Source organism: Drosophila virilis, chromosome X (assembly GCF_030788295.1).
Source record: "Drosophila virilis strain 15010-1051.87 chromosome X, Dvir_AGI_RSII-ME, whole genome shotgun sequence".
Lineage (NCBI taxonomy): Eukaryota > Metazoa > Arthropoda > Insecta > Diptera > Drosophilidae > Drosophila > Drosophila virilis.
In genome coordinates, this window is record NC_091543.1 from 24247177 (window position 1) to 24259588 (window position 12412).

At 38.9% G+C, this 12412-nt stretch overlaps 1 protein-coding gene across 2 annotated transcripts in view; it reads left to right on the top strand.

Moving 5' to 3' along the window:
• Positions 1–426: 426 nt before the first annotated feature.
• Positions 427–12412, top strand: part of mgl (low-density lipoprotein receptor-related protein megalin) — a 172387-nt gene continuing 160401 nt past the window's right edge. Inside the window, exon 1 of one of the 2 annotated variants that reach the window (XM_002055271.4) lies at positions 427–563. The gene's annotated coding sequence lies outside the window, so the exon portion shown is untranslated. Of the gene's footprint in view, positions 687–12412 lie in introns of both variants that reach the window. The other variant, XM_070209309.1, reaches the window with a different exon arrangement.

Sequence of the window (12412 nt, forward strand, 5' to 3'; positions counted from 1 at the left end):
TCATATTTATACTCCATATAAAGAGTATATCTCCCATATATCTCTTATTCAAATTGCATGCATACAACATTAGAGAATAAAGTGCTTGCTCTTTTATCATTTGAGATTCGCGCATATTTATCCCCCTTTATTCACTTATACTTTTCCTATTTAGTTTATATTATTAATATTTTGCATTTTAATTGTATATATGTCAAATAATTTGTATGATATGCACTTCTCCAAGTCGCTGTGCCGCCGACTGTGGCCCCCCGTTGAGTCGACGCCACTGTGCGACCGCAACCACAGACCAAGAGCCAACTGTTGTGCGTTGTTGTTGGCTGTCGCAGCGGGCGCTGTTGTTGTTGTCGGCAACGTGTTGCGAGGCCGTCGCTGGTTCTGTGCGGCTGTGTCTGGGGGTTCCACTTGGCTGCCGTTATGGCCAGCGCATTAGTCGCTCTCGGAGCGTTGTCGTGAACGGTCTAATAGCGCGGCAGAGCAAAGCCAGAAACGTGTGCCCAACGTCGCCGTCTCTCTAGTGTTTTTGGGAGACATTTAAAACTTGGAAGACAGCATTAAAAAAAGTATTAAAAAGAAAAAAACAAACAACCACAGTAAATGTTAATTGTTAAATTGTGCGATGCGCAAAAAAGCCGGCAAATAATATAAATTGTTCAAATTTGTATTTTTTTTTTTTTTTTTGAGTTGTGAGTGTTAAATTTTGTTAAAATATTTTTTTGTAGTGAAAATCATTTTGCTATATTTTTTAAAAATTTTTACGTGCTTGGCAGTGAAGTTGTCAATTAAAATAAAAACAGGATTTAACTTATATATATATATATATATATATATATATATATATATATATATGTATATATATATTTGTATATATATTTCTATATATGGGTATATATATGTACATAAATATGTGCATATTCATGTATCTATATATATTTGTTGAAAACGAAATACAATGACAGCAAAGTGGCAGCAGCGCATACGAAACCCAAAGTCAGAGCCAAAACCAAAAAACCAAAAACCAAATTTAAGTCCAAGGCGAAATTAAGCATAGAAAGAAAGCGTCACAGAATTTGCTAGCAAACATTATTGCTGCTGTTGTTGTTGCTGTTGTTGCTGTTGTTTTTGCTGGCGGCTTTCGCCACTTTACGAGCAACTTCCTTTTTAGCCACGGGGCCAACGTGGAAAACCAGTCTTTTTAAAGCGCTGCCACTGGCACTGGTAGAGACCCAGACCCAGACCCAGAGCCATACCAACGGCTCTGGCCGGGAGCGGCGTGCGCCGCAGCGAACCAAAATCAAAAAATACAACATACAAAAAAAAAAAAAGGGGGAAAAAGGCCGTTTCCATTTGACCAAAGCGTCACCTAAAAACGTAAACAAAACCGTCGAATGTCCACAATTCTAGCCAGGATAAGCGGCAGGCAAGCGGAAGCAAATGATTTGCAAATCTGCAGCCATTTGCAGCTAAGGTGAAAGCAGACAAATATACAAACACACACACACACTCACACAGACGGACAGACGGAAAGGCGGACGGACACAACAAATCGCTAGCCCAATCGCTGCTGGAGAATGTGGCTTAGAATGCCTCTTGGCTTATGATAAATGAGGCTGTAGGCCAGCGGGCCGTAAATCATTTTGGCAGTGCCATGACAATTTCACAAAGAATTATTTCACAAATGCGAAAAGCTTTTCGCAATTTATGTAGTATATGCAACACGACCACAACAGCAGCAGAAGAAAAAGAAGAAGAAGCAGCAGCAGCAGCGAGCATCGCCAGATTTCTTTTAAACGTTTTGCCCAATTTTGATTTTTCGTAAACTTAACAAATTTTTGTTTTTGTTAATTGTTTGCGTTTCAGGTTGAAAATCAGGTAGAGCTTGTAGCGGGGGTTCCAGAACAAGCCAGTTCCAGCTCTTCAGCTGTCACTTTATCATATTTGTATACACACATGCATATATAATATATGTATATATATATACATATGTGCATATACATGTGTATATGCAGATGCCGTCTGTCTTGCTCTTTCTCTCTTTCTTTCTCCCTCACACACGACTCGACTCGGTTAGAAAGCCAATAAACAAGTTTCGTAGACTGTGCAACTAATTTTCTAATTTGACGTCGTCGTCGACGTCGACGCCAACGACATCGTTGACGTTGCCGATATTTGAGTGTGGCAAAAAAAAAAAAAAACAAAAAATGAAAAAAAAGGTGCCCTCTCTGCCTAAAGTTGCATCTGATCTATTGTGCAGCCCAAGCCTCCTCCTACACTCTTCTTACCTCATCCAACACAGAGAGAGAGAGAGAGAGAGAGCGAAGCAAACGAAGCCAAGAAGAAACGCGCAAAGAACTTAAGGAAGCTTCGCTATTAACTCACATACATGCACATTCAGTACACACATGTATACATACATGAAAATGTGAGTGGGTGGGGCTTGGAGAGTTAACAGAGATTGAATCAGTGATCTGGCATATTCAGCGTGTGATTAATTGATGTGGCTCAAAACGAACTTAGCCTTTAGCCGGTTAACTGCGACGTCCATTTGAACCAATACACGAAACGTACAAGCAAAAGAGCAAGAGAGCGCCACAGAGAGAGAGAGAAAGAGAGGAAGAGCGCAAGAGAGGCTGTGATAGACAGTGAGTAATAGGAAAGGGAGCGGGCACAGAAGGAGCACCCAAAGTAATAGCCGAGGCAAATGCGAGGTAAGACAAAATGTCCAAGTTTATGGATTAGAAGTGGAGTGGAGCAGCATAGAGGGGCTACCTAAGCAACTTACAAACGATCAACTTGATAATTATGATAATATTCATCATGATAATCATAATGATGTTGTGTATGAGTGTTTGTGTTTGTATGTGTGTGTGTGTGTGTGTGTGCGTGTTAGTGCCATGAAATGAAACGAACGAGCGTGCAAAGCAAAAGCCTCAAGACACAAACAACGGCGCAGGCAGCCCAAAAGAAAGGTGAAAAGAGGCAAAGAGACGACAGGTTGGCGTATACATAGATGAGTATTATGATGACGACGACCAAGATGAGGCCCTCTCGCTCTCTCCGATCTGCCGTTGGCACTCTCTATCCCTGTCCATTTACATACATACATATTTATGTATGATACCTGTTTGTCCACACACACACACACACACGCTTCGAGCAATGTATAGAATAACTAAGCAGAGACTGTCGACCCGATTTCAAACAGCAACAACAACAACAACAACAACAACAACAATAAAAGAATGTGGCTTACAAAAGCAATGTCATAAGTTGATCATAAGAACCAAAGTCAAAATCCATGCGTATACAAAATATATGTATATTTCACAAACTTATATATAAAAAAAATAAAAAAATTAAAGAAATGAATATCATACAAAATGATTAACAAATTGCATAAAATGCACGATGTAGAAAGCAAGCAAGAAAAGCAAATAACAATTACAACAAAGAGAAGAACAACGAAACGCGACGGTTTTTGCGCAGCAATCGAAACTGGTTCTGTATTGAAGGCGCAAAATAATAACTGAAGAAATTTTGAAACAAGCTCCCCAAAAAAAATACGCATACATATTGAATACACATATGCGTATACATCTTTACATGCATACATATGCACATGTATATACAGTATATTTGTGTGCATGCATATATTGCTTAAATTTAGCATAAGAGTGTTGGCTGTTTTGCCGGCGGAGCCACACCTGCAATTCGAGTGCTTTCCAACACTGTCAAAAGTAAAAGAAAATAAAAATGATACAAATAAAGGAAAAAGAAAAAAAAAACAAAAAACAAAAGACTTCAACGTCAGGCAACATACTTACTTGGTACTTACGTGTCTCTTGCGCCGACTGCGACGCCGACGTCGCGGTATGTGCCGCCGCGCACAATCAGAGTTGGCAAGTCGCGACGTCGCGTCGCTGCTTCAGTTGCTTTTCATAGGCGCGCCGTCGCAGTCACACTCTTTTGAGCAGCAACAGCAGCAGTAAAAACAACAACACGAGCTCTCTCACGCTGCTGCTCGCTCTCTCTCTCTCTCTCTCTCTTTCTCGCCGAACGAATCGCGCGCGCAAGTTTTAATTTTCGTTTCGCGCTGTTTTTATTTTAGATATAACATACATATATATGTATATATTTTTTTCGTTCGTTCATTTGTTCTTCCCGCAATTGTGCGTTGTCTTTTGCCAAGTTTTGTGTGGAATATCTTCCTTTATTTCTTTTTTTTTTGTATATATTTTTTTTTTGGTTTTTTGGTTTCGGTATCTTAAGTGTGAGTGTATGTGTATAAGCCGTTATATGCATACTCGTTTGCCTACCTGTTGCCGCTGCCGCTGCTGCTGCCTGCGCTCCTACGCCTATTCCACCTGACCGACCTGGACTACGGCACTGACCTGTCCTGGGCCGTGACTCGTTGCGGCAGGCCGTCAATTTGAATGCAACTTGTCCAGGATTCTTCCTGTTCGTTCGCTCTCTCTCTCTCTCTCTCTCTCTCTCTCTCTCTCTCTCTCCGTCTTTCTCGTTCTTTCTCATGCTCCCGCTCGCACGGCCGCCCGCCCGCATGCCTTTACGCCGGCGCAACTAGAACTTGGATTACAAGCACCGCAAGTGAGGAGCTGGCACAGCTGCTGCGCCCGGAATCTGACAGGTAAGCGAAAATCAAAACCCATTTGACGGCAGCGAATATGTCGCCCTTGCGATTTTCGTCTTGCAATTTCCGTCTATAAATTGAAAACGTATCGAGCATAAAGGGCGACTTTGCCGCCCACCGTCCCTCCCACCAGCCAACACTCTTCAATCTAGGGGAAATCCTTTTAAGTTGTCCAATTGCCGTTAAACGACAAAAAAAAAGAAGAAGAAAATATAGCAAAGATTTGCATGCGCTCGTCGTCTGTCTGGCAACGCATTTCAGGACCACTTTGCCAGCAGTTTCCTTCACCTACACCTATCTGCCCCGAGCACCCAATTCTGCCCTCATACCGCCCACTTGCTTTACACTGTATCGGTCGAACGGTTAAAAAACAGGTGGAACCTCATTCTCGCCCGTTCTACTGCTTATTTTTATTTTTCCCGGAACTCGCATACCTCCGTACTTAAATTGGAATATTCGAGTTTAATTCAAGCTACATTTTTTTTTTAATTTTTAATGCAGTTTTGACATTGATTGATTTTAAATAGAGCACATTTTAGATTCCAGATTTAATACGTTAAATTTTACAACGGTTGAGAGTCACATCTGAATGCCTCGGCAAACGTTGTTTATTTAAAAAATCTATTTTCGTAAATATTCCTCTAGTAAAATAGACGTATAATGAAATACAACCAACGATGTCAGAAACATAATCCCTATACTCATCTGAACTCGTGTTTCGTGCTTTTTACATATAAAACATTCTTATATATATTATATACAATATAATAATTTGTATATATATTATATGAAAACAATAATTTATATATATTATATGAGAATATAATAATTTATTTAATATGTAAAAATATTAATTATTTGTGTATTTTTGATTTTGTTCAAATAGTTGTTGATTATCATTTTTTGGTTAGCTACTTACTTTACTTTAGATAAATCAAAATACTTTTATATTTAAACTGAGAACTTTCTACCAAGACGGAATCGGTTCACGGTTCCAGCTGTTGCCTAGACTTAAGGTTCGGCTCGTGAATCTGTTATTTTTATCTATGTAGTTAGGTTCAGGTTCGCACATTGTTTCGTCATATTTCTTAATGAATAAAGTGATTCAGTTCTTTAACCAACTTATAAATCTTATGGATCGGTTCATGGTAAACAAAAAAAAAAATAAAACAGCTTGACGAATCGAAACTTATGTCGACTTTTGAGTTGGAACCGTGTACAGATTCAAACCGTTTCGTTTTTATACCCTGATTTATATGAAATTTCTTTCTTATAAAATGCCATTCAATGTTTTAAACAAAAGCATTTTGCAATTGTTTGTTTATAAGTAAGGTATCGGCAAGTCGTACAGATTGAGCATTGCGTGCTTACATGGCTTTTCTTTCGTTGTTTTTGGTTTTATTTTTTCTTTTTCCCATCTTTGTTTTTGTCTTGGTAACAAGTTTTCCCCCCAAATGCCAATCACACGGGCTCCAGGGCTGTGGCTGCGACTGTTTCTGCGTCTGCGGCTGGCTTTGCCATCGACTCCAGATTCACAACTGCTTCTCCCTTTGCGCTCATCAGCAACTTGTTGTTGTTGTTGTTGCTGGAGCAGTTTGTGCGCTTTTCAGTTTTCCACTTTAACCATCTAAACGATTTTCCTAGAGAGTGTTTGCGTCTCTTCGTCTCTTCATCATCCGTTTCGTACTCATTTTGCTTTCCAAATGTTTTGTTCTTTTCTATTCTTTTTGTTTTTTTCAATCCTCTGCTCCGTTCTGTCTCATTGCTCGTTGCCCTGGGTGGGGCGGCATGGCAGGGAATTTGAAAGATCTAACAAGATTTTTCTTTGAGCAACGTTAAGAGCCAGCATCAACAGCGTCGCTGCCGCTGCCTCTGCTGCCTGCTGCCACCTCAGACTGCGTCTTTTGTTGCCTCTAGTACCCCTCTTCAGCACCACCCCCTCTCTCCGTCTGATTTGCCCGTTGTCTGGTCTGTTCAGTGTTGTGCGCCGCTGATTAAATTGTTTGGGAAACTTTCGTTTATAATTTGATGTGGTATCTCTCTGTGGTGTCATCCGTACGCTCCATCTCCAGCTCAATCTTCATCTCCACATCTATCAGTCTTCCTTTGTCTTCGCTCTAGGAGAGCGGAGCGGAGCGTGTTTAGTTTCGTACAGCGCTCATCGTTCGGTGTTCAGCAATTAAGCGGCATTTATCTTGTTCAAATTTGCTCCGATTCCGCTTATCACAAAGCCAACAGAAACCACACAAAGCAGAGCCAATGTTTCAAGCGTAACTATAATCGCATATCAAATATGCTTTTCCTAAGTTCAAATCAATTCAGGCTTAAACAATTTTACACTTGTTTTATTGGTCGTATTTATAAATGTATTTTTCTCAGTTTATAGCCAAGTTTATAAAGATTCAAAAATATATAACAGATTTTTTTGACTAACATTTCATTATCCATATGTGATTTTGCAGTATTCCACGAGCAAGTGTGAAATATAGATGGAAACTGATTGTATGAAATTATTTGATCTACCAATTGATTGGCTGCAAACTCATTTTCAAAGAGCTTTGTAAAAGCTTGGTTTTCACACTTTCCGGAAAATGAAAGTGGCTGAATGCTCCAATTTGTTGATGGACTTATTAAATTTTAATGCTTATTTTCCGTATTGATAATAAAAGACTTTAAAAAGTCGTAGGTCCGAGCAAGTCGGCCACGATAATCATGTCAATTTGCCAACAAAAAACCAATTGTGGCTAATCTAAACAGAAAGTATTGTTGCATAGTGTAATCGGGCGGATAAGTTCATTTTAAGCAGAGTGCGAAATTGGAATTCGACACGTTTTCGTGTACAAGCTCTATGAAATTCAGTCGTTTAATCACAACCTTCATGCATAGCTGGCAAACTGATGATTAACCGAAACAATTGACAATGCTCAAATCAACTGCGGAAGTTAAAATACGGCATACAGAAATTTTGATGAACTATTTGGACGAAACGATTTGCACGCACAGCAATTAAAATTCAATTGCTGATGGGAGCACTTCTAATGCAGCTCGCGAATATGGGCCAACAAAAAACAACAAGACAATACTTAAATTGACAAGTAAAATTGCTCTGCGATCAGAGTGAACGACTAAGCGATGCCCTATAAACAGCATTGAGGTACCGTAACAAATATTTCAACTTTTCGTGCACATAGATTATTATGCAATCATTGAAATATTATATATATATTTATATTAGCTTATCGATAAAAACAAAATACATCAAAAGAGTGTTATTTCATAAAAAACATTAATTCGACGTGCTCATGCAAATGCAGAAAGGGATATGGCTATTGATATAGCCTGTAATCTTAATCAATAATTTGTATCCCCTATTATATGTTCTGCTGCCCTTTTTATGTCCAGGTGCACAAAATCGATATGCCCCTTTCTAATAATATCCCATAGGCACAGGGTATAATGAAAATTGACAACCGAAAGCTGAAGACTCGCAAAAATGTAGCAGCATCTATAATTGAGCTGTGTGTAGCACTTGTTATCATATTCTTGAGTGTGTTGGGATGTGCTGATGAGGGGGCAGGGCGGTCTACTCTTGATATATATAGCATTGAAATGGGCAATCGGTAATCAAACCTTGTTGCCCAAGTTGCATATTGGCAATGAAGTGGCTCTGACCTAGTTAAGTATTCGTAGCTGTTTGGATTTGGTTTGGTTAGCCCTTTGGCGCCGCCAACTAATCACAGGGTATTACGACAGCTGCCAAGATACTCAGTTAGGCAGGCATCAGCCTGAAGTGGCGCATCCTCTGATTGGCGCACCGCTGCTAAATGTATGCATGAAAAATGCATTAGAGCCGCCGATGAGGATTGCGACAGCCAGCCCAGATCCAGCCGAGCGACGAGAGTTTATAGTGCGCTTGTTTTCTGACAACATCCTAATGATGACACGTCGCATAAAACAACAGCAGAAGCAGCAGCAGCATCAGCATCAGCGACTCGCTGCCAGCGTCGGGCTTCGTATCGACCATCAGGAGCAGCGCATTTTCAATTGACGGTGCTCGATAAGCCCAACCAGAGAAGCACATTGAAGGTTGAGATTGTGTGCTTGTGTTCGGTACGTTCGTTGTAAGTGCCTGGGGGATGCAAATGCACTACAACTAAGCTGGCAAGCAAAGAGATTTTGCCACGAATCAGCTGTGTATAAATGTGCGCGTGTGTGTGTGTGTGTGTGTGTGTGTGCGGGTTTCGAAAATCCCAAATACAATTCAATCACAAAATTACCAAATGCAAACTGGTTCTCAACCAAATCGGTTCAAACTTCACAAACCGAAACTTAAAGCTTAAATTTATCGCGCATCTAGCATCGGAAATATTTGCCATATTTTCTGTAGAGCGATTCATAATAAATGTAGCTGTGGTAGAAAAGATCAATCGAAAAGTAAGTTCTTGTATTGAAACCTTTTTTTTATATCAATATAATTTGACCAAATTCATAAGTTCTTCATATAACATAAATGCAAAGTCTTTCAACATCAAGCCACAATATTATAGTCATAGGAAAGATAAGTGGAATAGTAGAATCTTATATGGTTCACTTTTCAAAGATATTTTCATGAAAATCAGCAGCAGGATATTAAATCTTTTGCTATCTGAAGATTAAAAATATTACACTAAAAATAAAATTAAAAAATGTTAAAATTGATTTATGTTTTATATCTATAGTATTAGGAGCTAAAACTGCGTTTTAGCCTTTGCCAGTATTTCTTATGGAACCCACGAGAACAATCGATTGGAAACATAGTTCTTCGATTTAGGTCGCAATACAGTTTCGGGGAAGGGTGTTAAGCAGTCGGCACGTTTAGGCTTAACTTTCTTGTTTCTAGTCCTACGAAAACAATCTTTCGCCAACTTAGTTATTCGATTTAGGTCGGAATAATGTGCATTGTAAGTGTGTTATGTTGTCGGCAAGTGTAGGGATAACTTTCGAGTACTCACGAGAACAATCGACTAAGGTCGAAATGCAGTGTCAAGGAAGGGTGTTAAGCAGTCGGCAGCTTGTACCTTCTCGGCCGGCAAGCATCTATACTTTTGCTGCCATTTAACAGTTTATTAATATGTCAATCACACTTAAAAAGTGACAAAGATTTGTTTATTAAAAACATTTTGTAACTTTGTTGCATTTGATGAGCTGCGAGAAATCAATCGCAATCAAGTTATGGCAACCGCAACTGTACCTGTTCAGACCTTGAGGCAAATAAAAAAAAAAAAAATCCCAAGTCAATTTTTCTAGGAAACGTTCAGAGCAAAATAAAGAGAGAAAAAAGTTAAAATTAATTTGAAAAATCATTTATTTGTTAATTATTTAAAAACACAGTTTGCCAATGAATGCAAATAATATATCCATACGATATATATGTGCGCAATAAACTTTGAACAAACGTCGTATACGGAAAATCCCAGTTCCCCCAAGAGCCCAGTGCCCAGTGTCAGTGCCAGCTTCCAGTCTCCGGTCTTCAGTCTCCAGTCTCCAGTCCCTAGCCGCGCTTCGATCGCTCTTGTGTGTGCAGCCGAGGCCTGTCTGTGCCTGCCACAAAAACAAAAAAAAAAAAAAAAAAACGTATCCATATATACATATAGTATATACAAATATACAAAAAACAGGTCTCGAGTCGTATACGTGTTTTGCCGGGCTCTAAAAAAACTGAGGGGGAAAAAAACTTAATTAGAAACAACAACAGCAGCGACGAAAACAAAAATAACTACAATGATGGTGGGCAACGTTGAGGCAAATAAAAATTAGAAATCTTACGTAGCTTCGATTTAAGTTGTTTTTGCTGTGGTTTCGTGCGTTCTAACAACTCACAAGAGCTTCATCTCACATCAGTCTGTGTCTGTCTCTCTGTCTGTCTGTCTGTGTCTGTCTGTATGTGTGTGTTTTTTTTAAATGCGATGGTTGTTATTCACGAACGCTCTTCCTAATACTGTTTTTTTGTTGCAAAATAATAAAGCACAGCTCCAAAACTTGGCCATCGCATTGGGCGCTCGACAGAGCATGGACATGGCTCAAAAGTCGCAGAACTGTCATATGAATACGTAATGCTAATTTTGTAGTCTTTTAATTGTTGCTGCTTACGACGGGCACTTGCAAAGTCCACAAACTGACAAAATAAAATGGCAATAGGTTATTAAACATTCGCAGCTGTTGTGCACCCAAACTTAAATATTGCAAAAATGAAAAATAAAATTATAAAATGTTTTCAACTTATTGTCTTCTATTTATTTTCGTGCACACGAGTAACTAAGTTCTGCTAAGTTTTCAAATTATATTAACAATTATAAAGTTTTACCAACACCAAGTGCAGCTCGTGCTAGGAGGAGGTGTCAGTAGCTAGGATTTATATTCTTAAAACCTACCAAATTTGCTCAAAAAAGGCGTTCGATATCGATTTCGATATTATTTTTATCGATTGTATGAAAACGGGACAAGTTATCGATTACCGAAAACATATTCGTACTGCCCTGCGTTAAAAATATCAGTCTCCAGCTCTTATAGGTTCTGAGATATTTGCGCTCATACATGCGGACAGACGGGTCGATTATGCTGTTCAAGAATATATATGCTTCATTGAGTTGAAGACGCTTCTTGCTGCCTGTTAAATACATTTACACGAAACCAATTTTCAATAGGCTCTTGAATTTGAACCAGCGACCTGGTGCTTGTCAGTCCGACGCTCAGGTGGTTTTTTTGACTCTGATAATCGTTTCAGCGCACTCGCAGTCCGAATTTTCCAAGACGCCATCCATTTCGAAATTATTTAACCATTCCCTAAATTCAAGTCGAGAGCTCAACGTTATGTGATGTGCGCATTTCAAAGAGCTATCATTTTTCCATTTTGATTTTGTACTTTTATATTTTTTTATTTTTGCAATTTGTAATTGAATCTTCACATGGTCAGGTAATTGGCATTGCTTGAAAGGTAAACTGAACTGTGGCCTGCCATTTGGAGTCGGGTTGCCAGAAACCCGAAAACCTAAAAAGCAGATAAAACCTTTGCGCAAGTTTTTAATGAATGAGCTGACATTTTGTTGGCCAGCCATTGCAAAGTTCAATATTGGTTTGCATCAGTTTACACAGAAATTAAAAGCACGCTTCCCCCTGCCCCGCCGCCAAAAGGGCCAAATCAAAGGTAAAGCTGTCTGAAAGTTAGTTAACAAAAAGTTTCTGCTCTGCTGTGCTCTGCACAGCTACTGATAGCCAAGTTATAAGCATAATCACAAAGGACAAATAAGTATACAAAAAATAAAAAAGAAGGAAAAATACACATGCTCGAACTTTTATTTATTTACACATATCTGAACTGAAATGAACTGAACTACTTCATGGAAATTGCAAACTGGAAAATATGAAAAGTGCATGTACATAAGTATGATACTCGGTCTGCCCTATCTCTGTCCCCGTCCGTATCCTTTTGGTCCTGCATGTAGCTGCTGGTCGCCAAATAAAAGTCAATCATAAATATTTGGCTAACAACAAAGCGCAGCAAACTTAAATTAGAAGACGAAAAAATGGCACACAGCGACGTCCACAGTGGAATGAACTTGAAAAACTGTGTGCAAAATAATTATTAACAATGACTTATTATAATAAAGATAATAACAATAGTTATTAATAATAAATTAACATATAATATATGAAATTTGAGCAAATATAATCAATCAAGTAAACACATTGCAACATAAATATACATACATCACTCAGTCCACATAA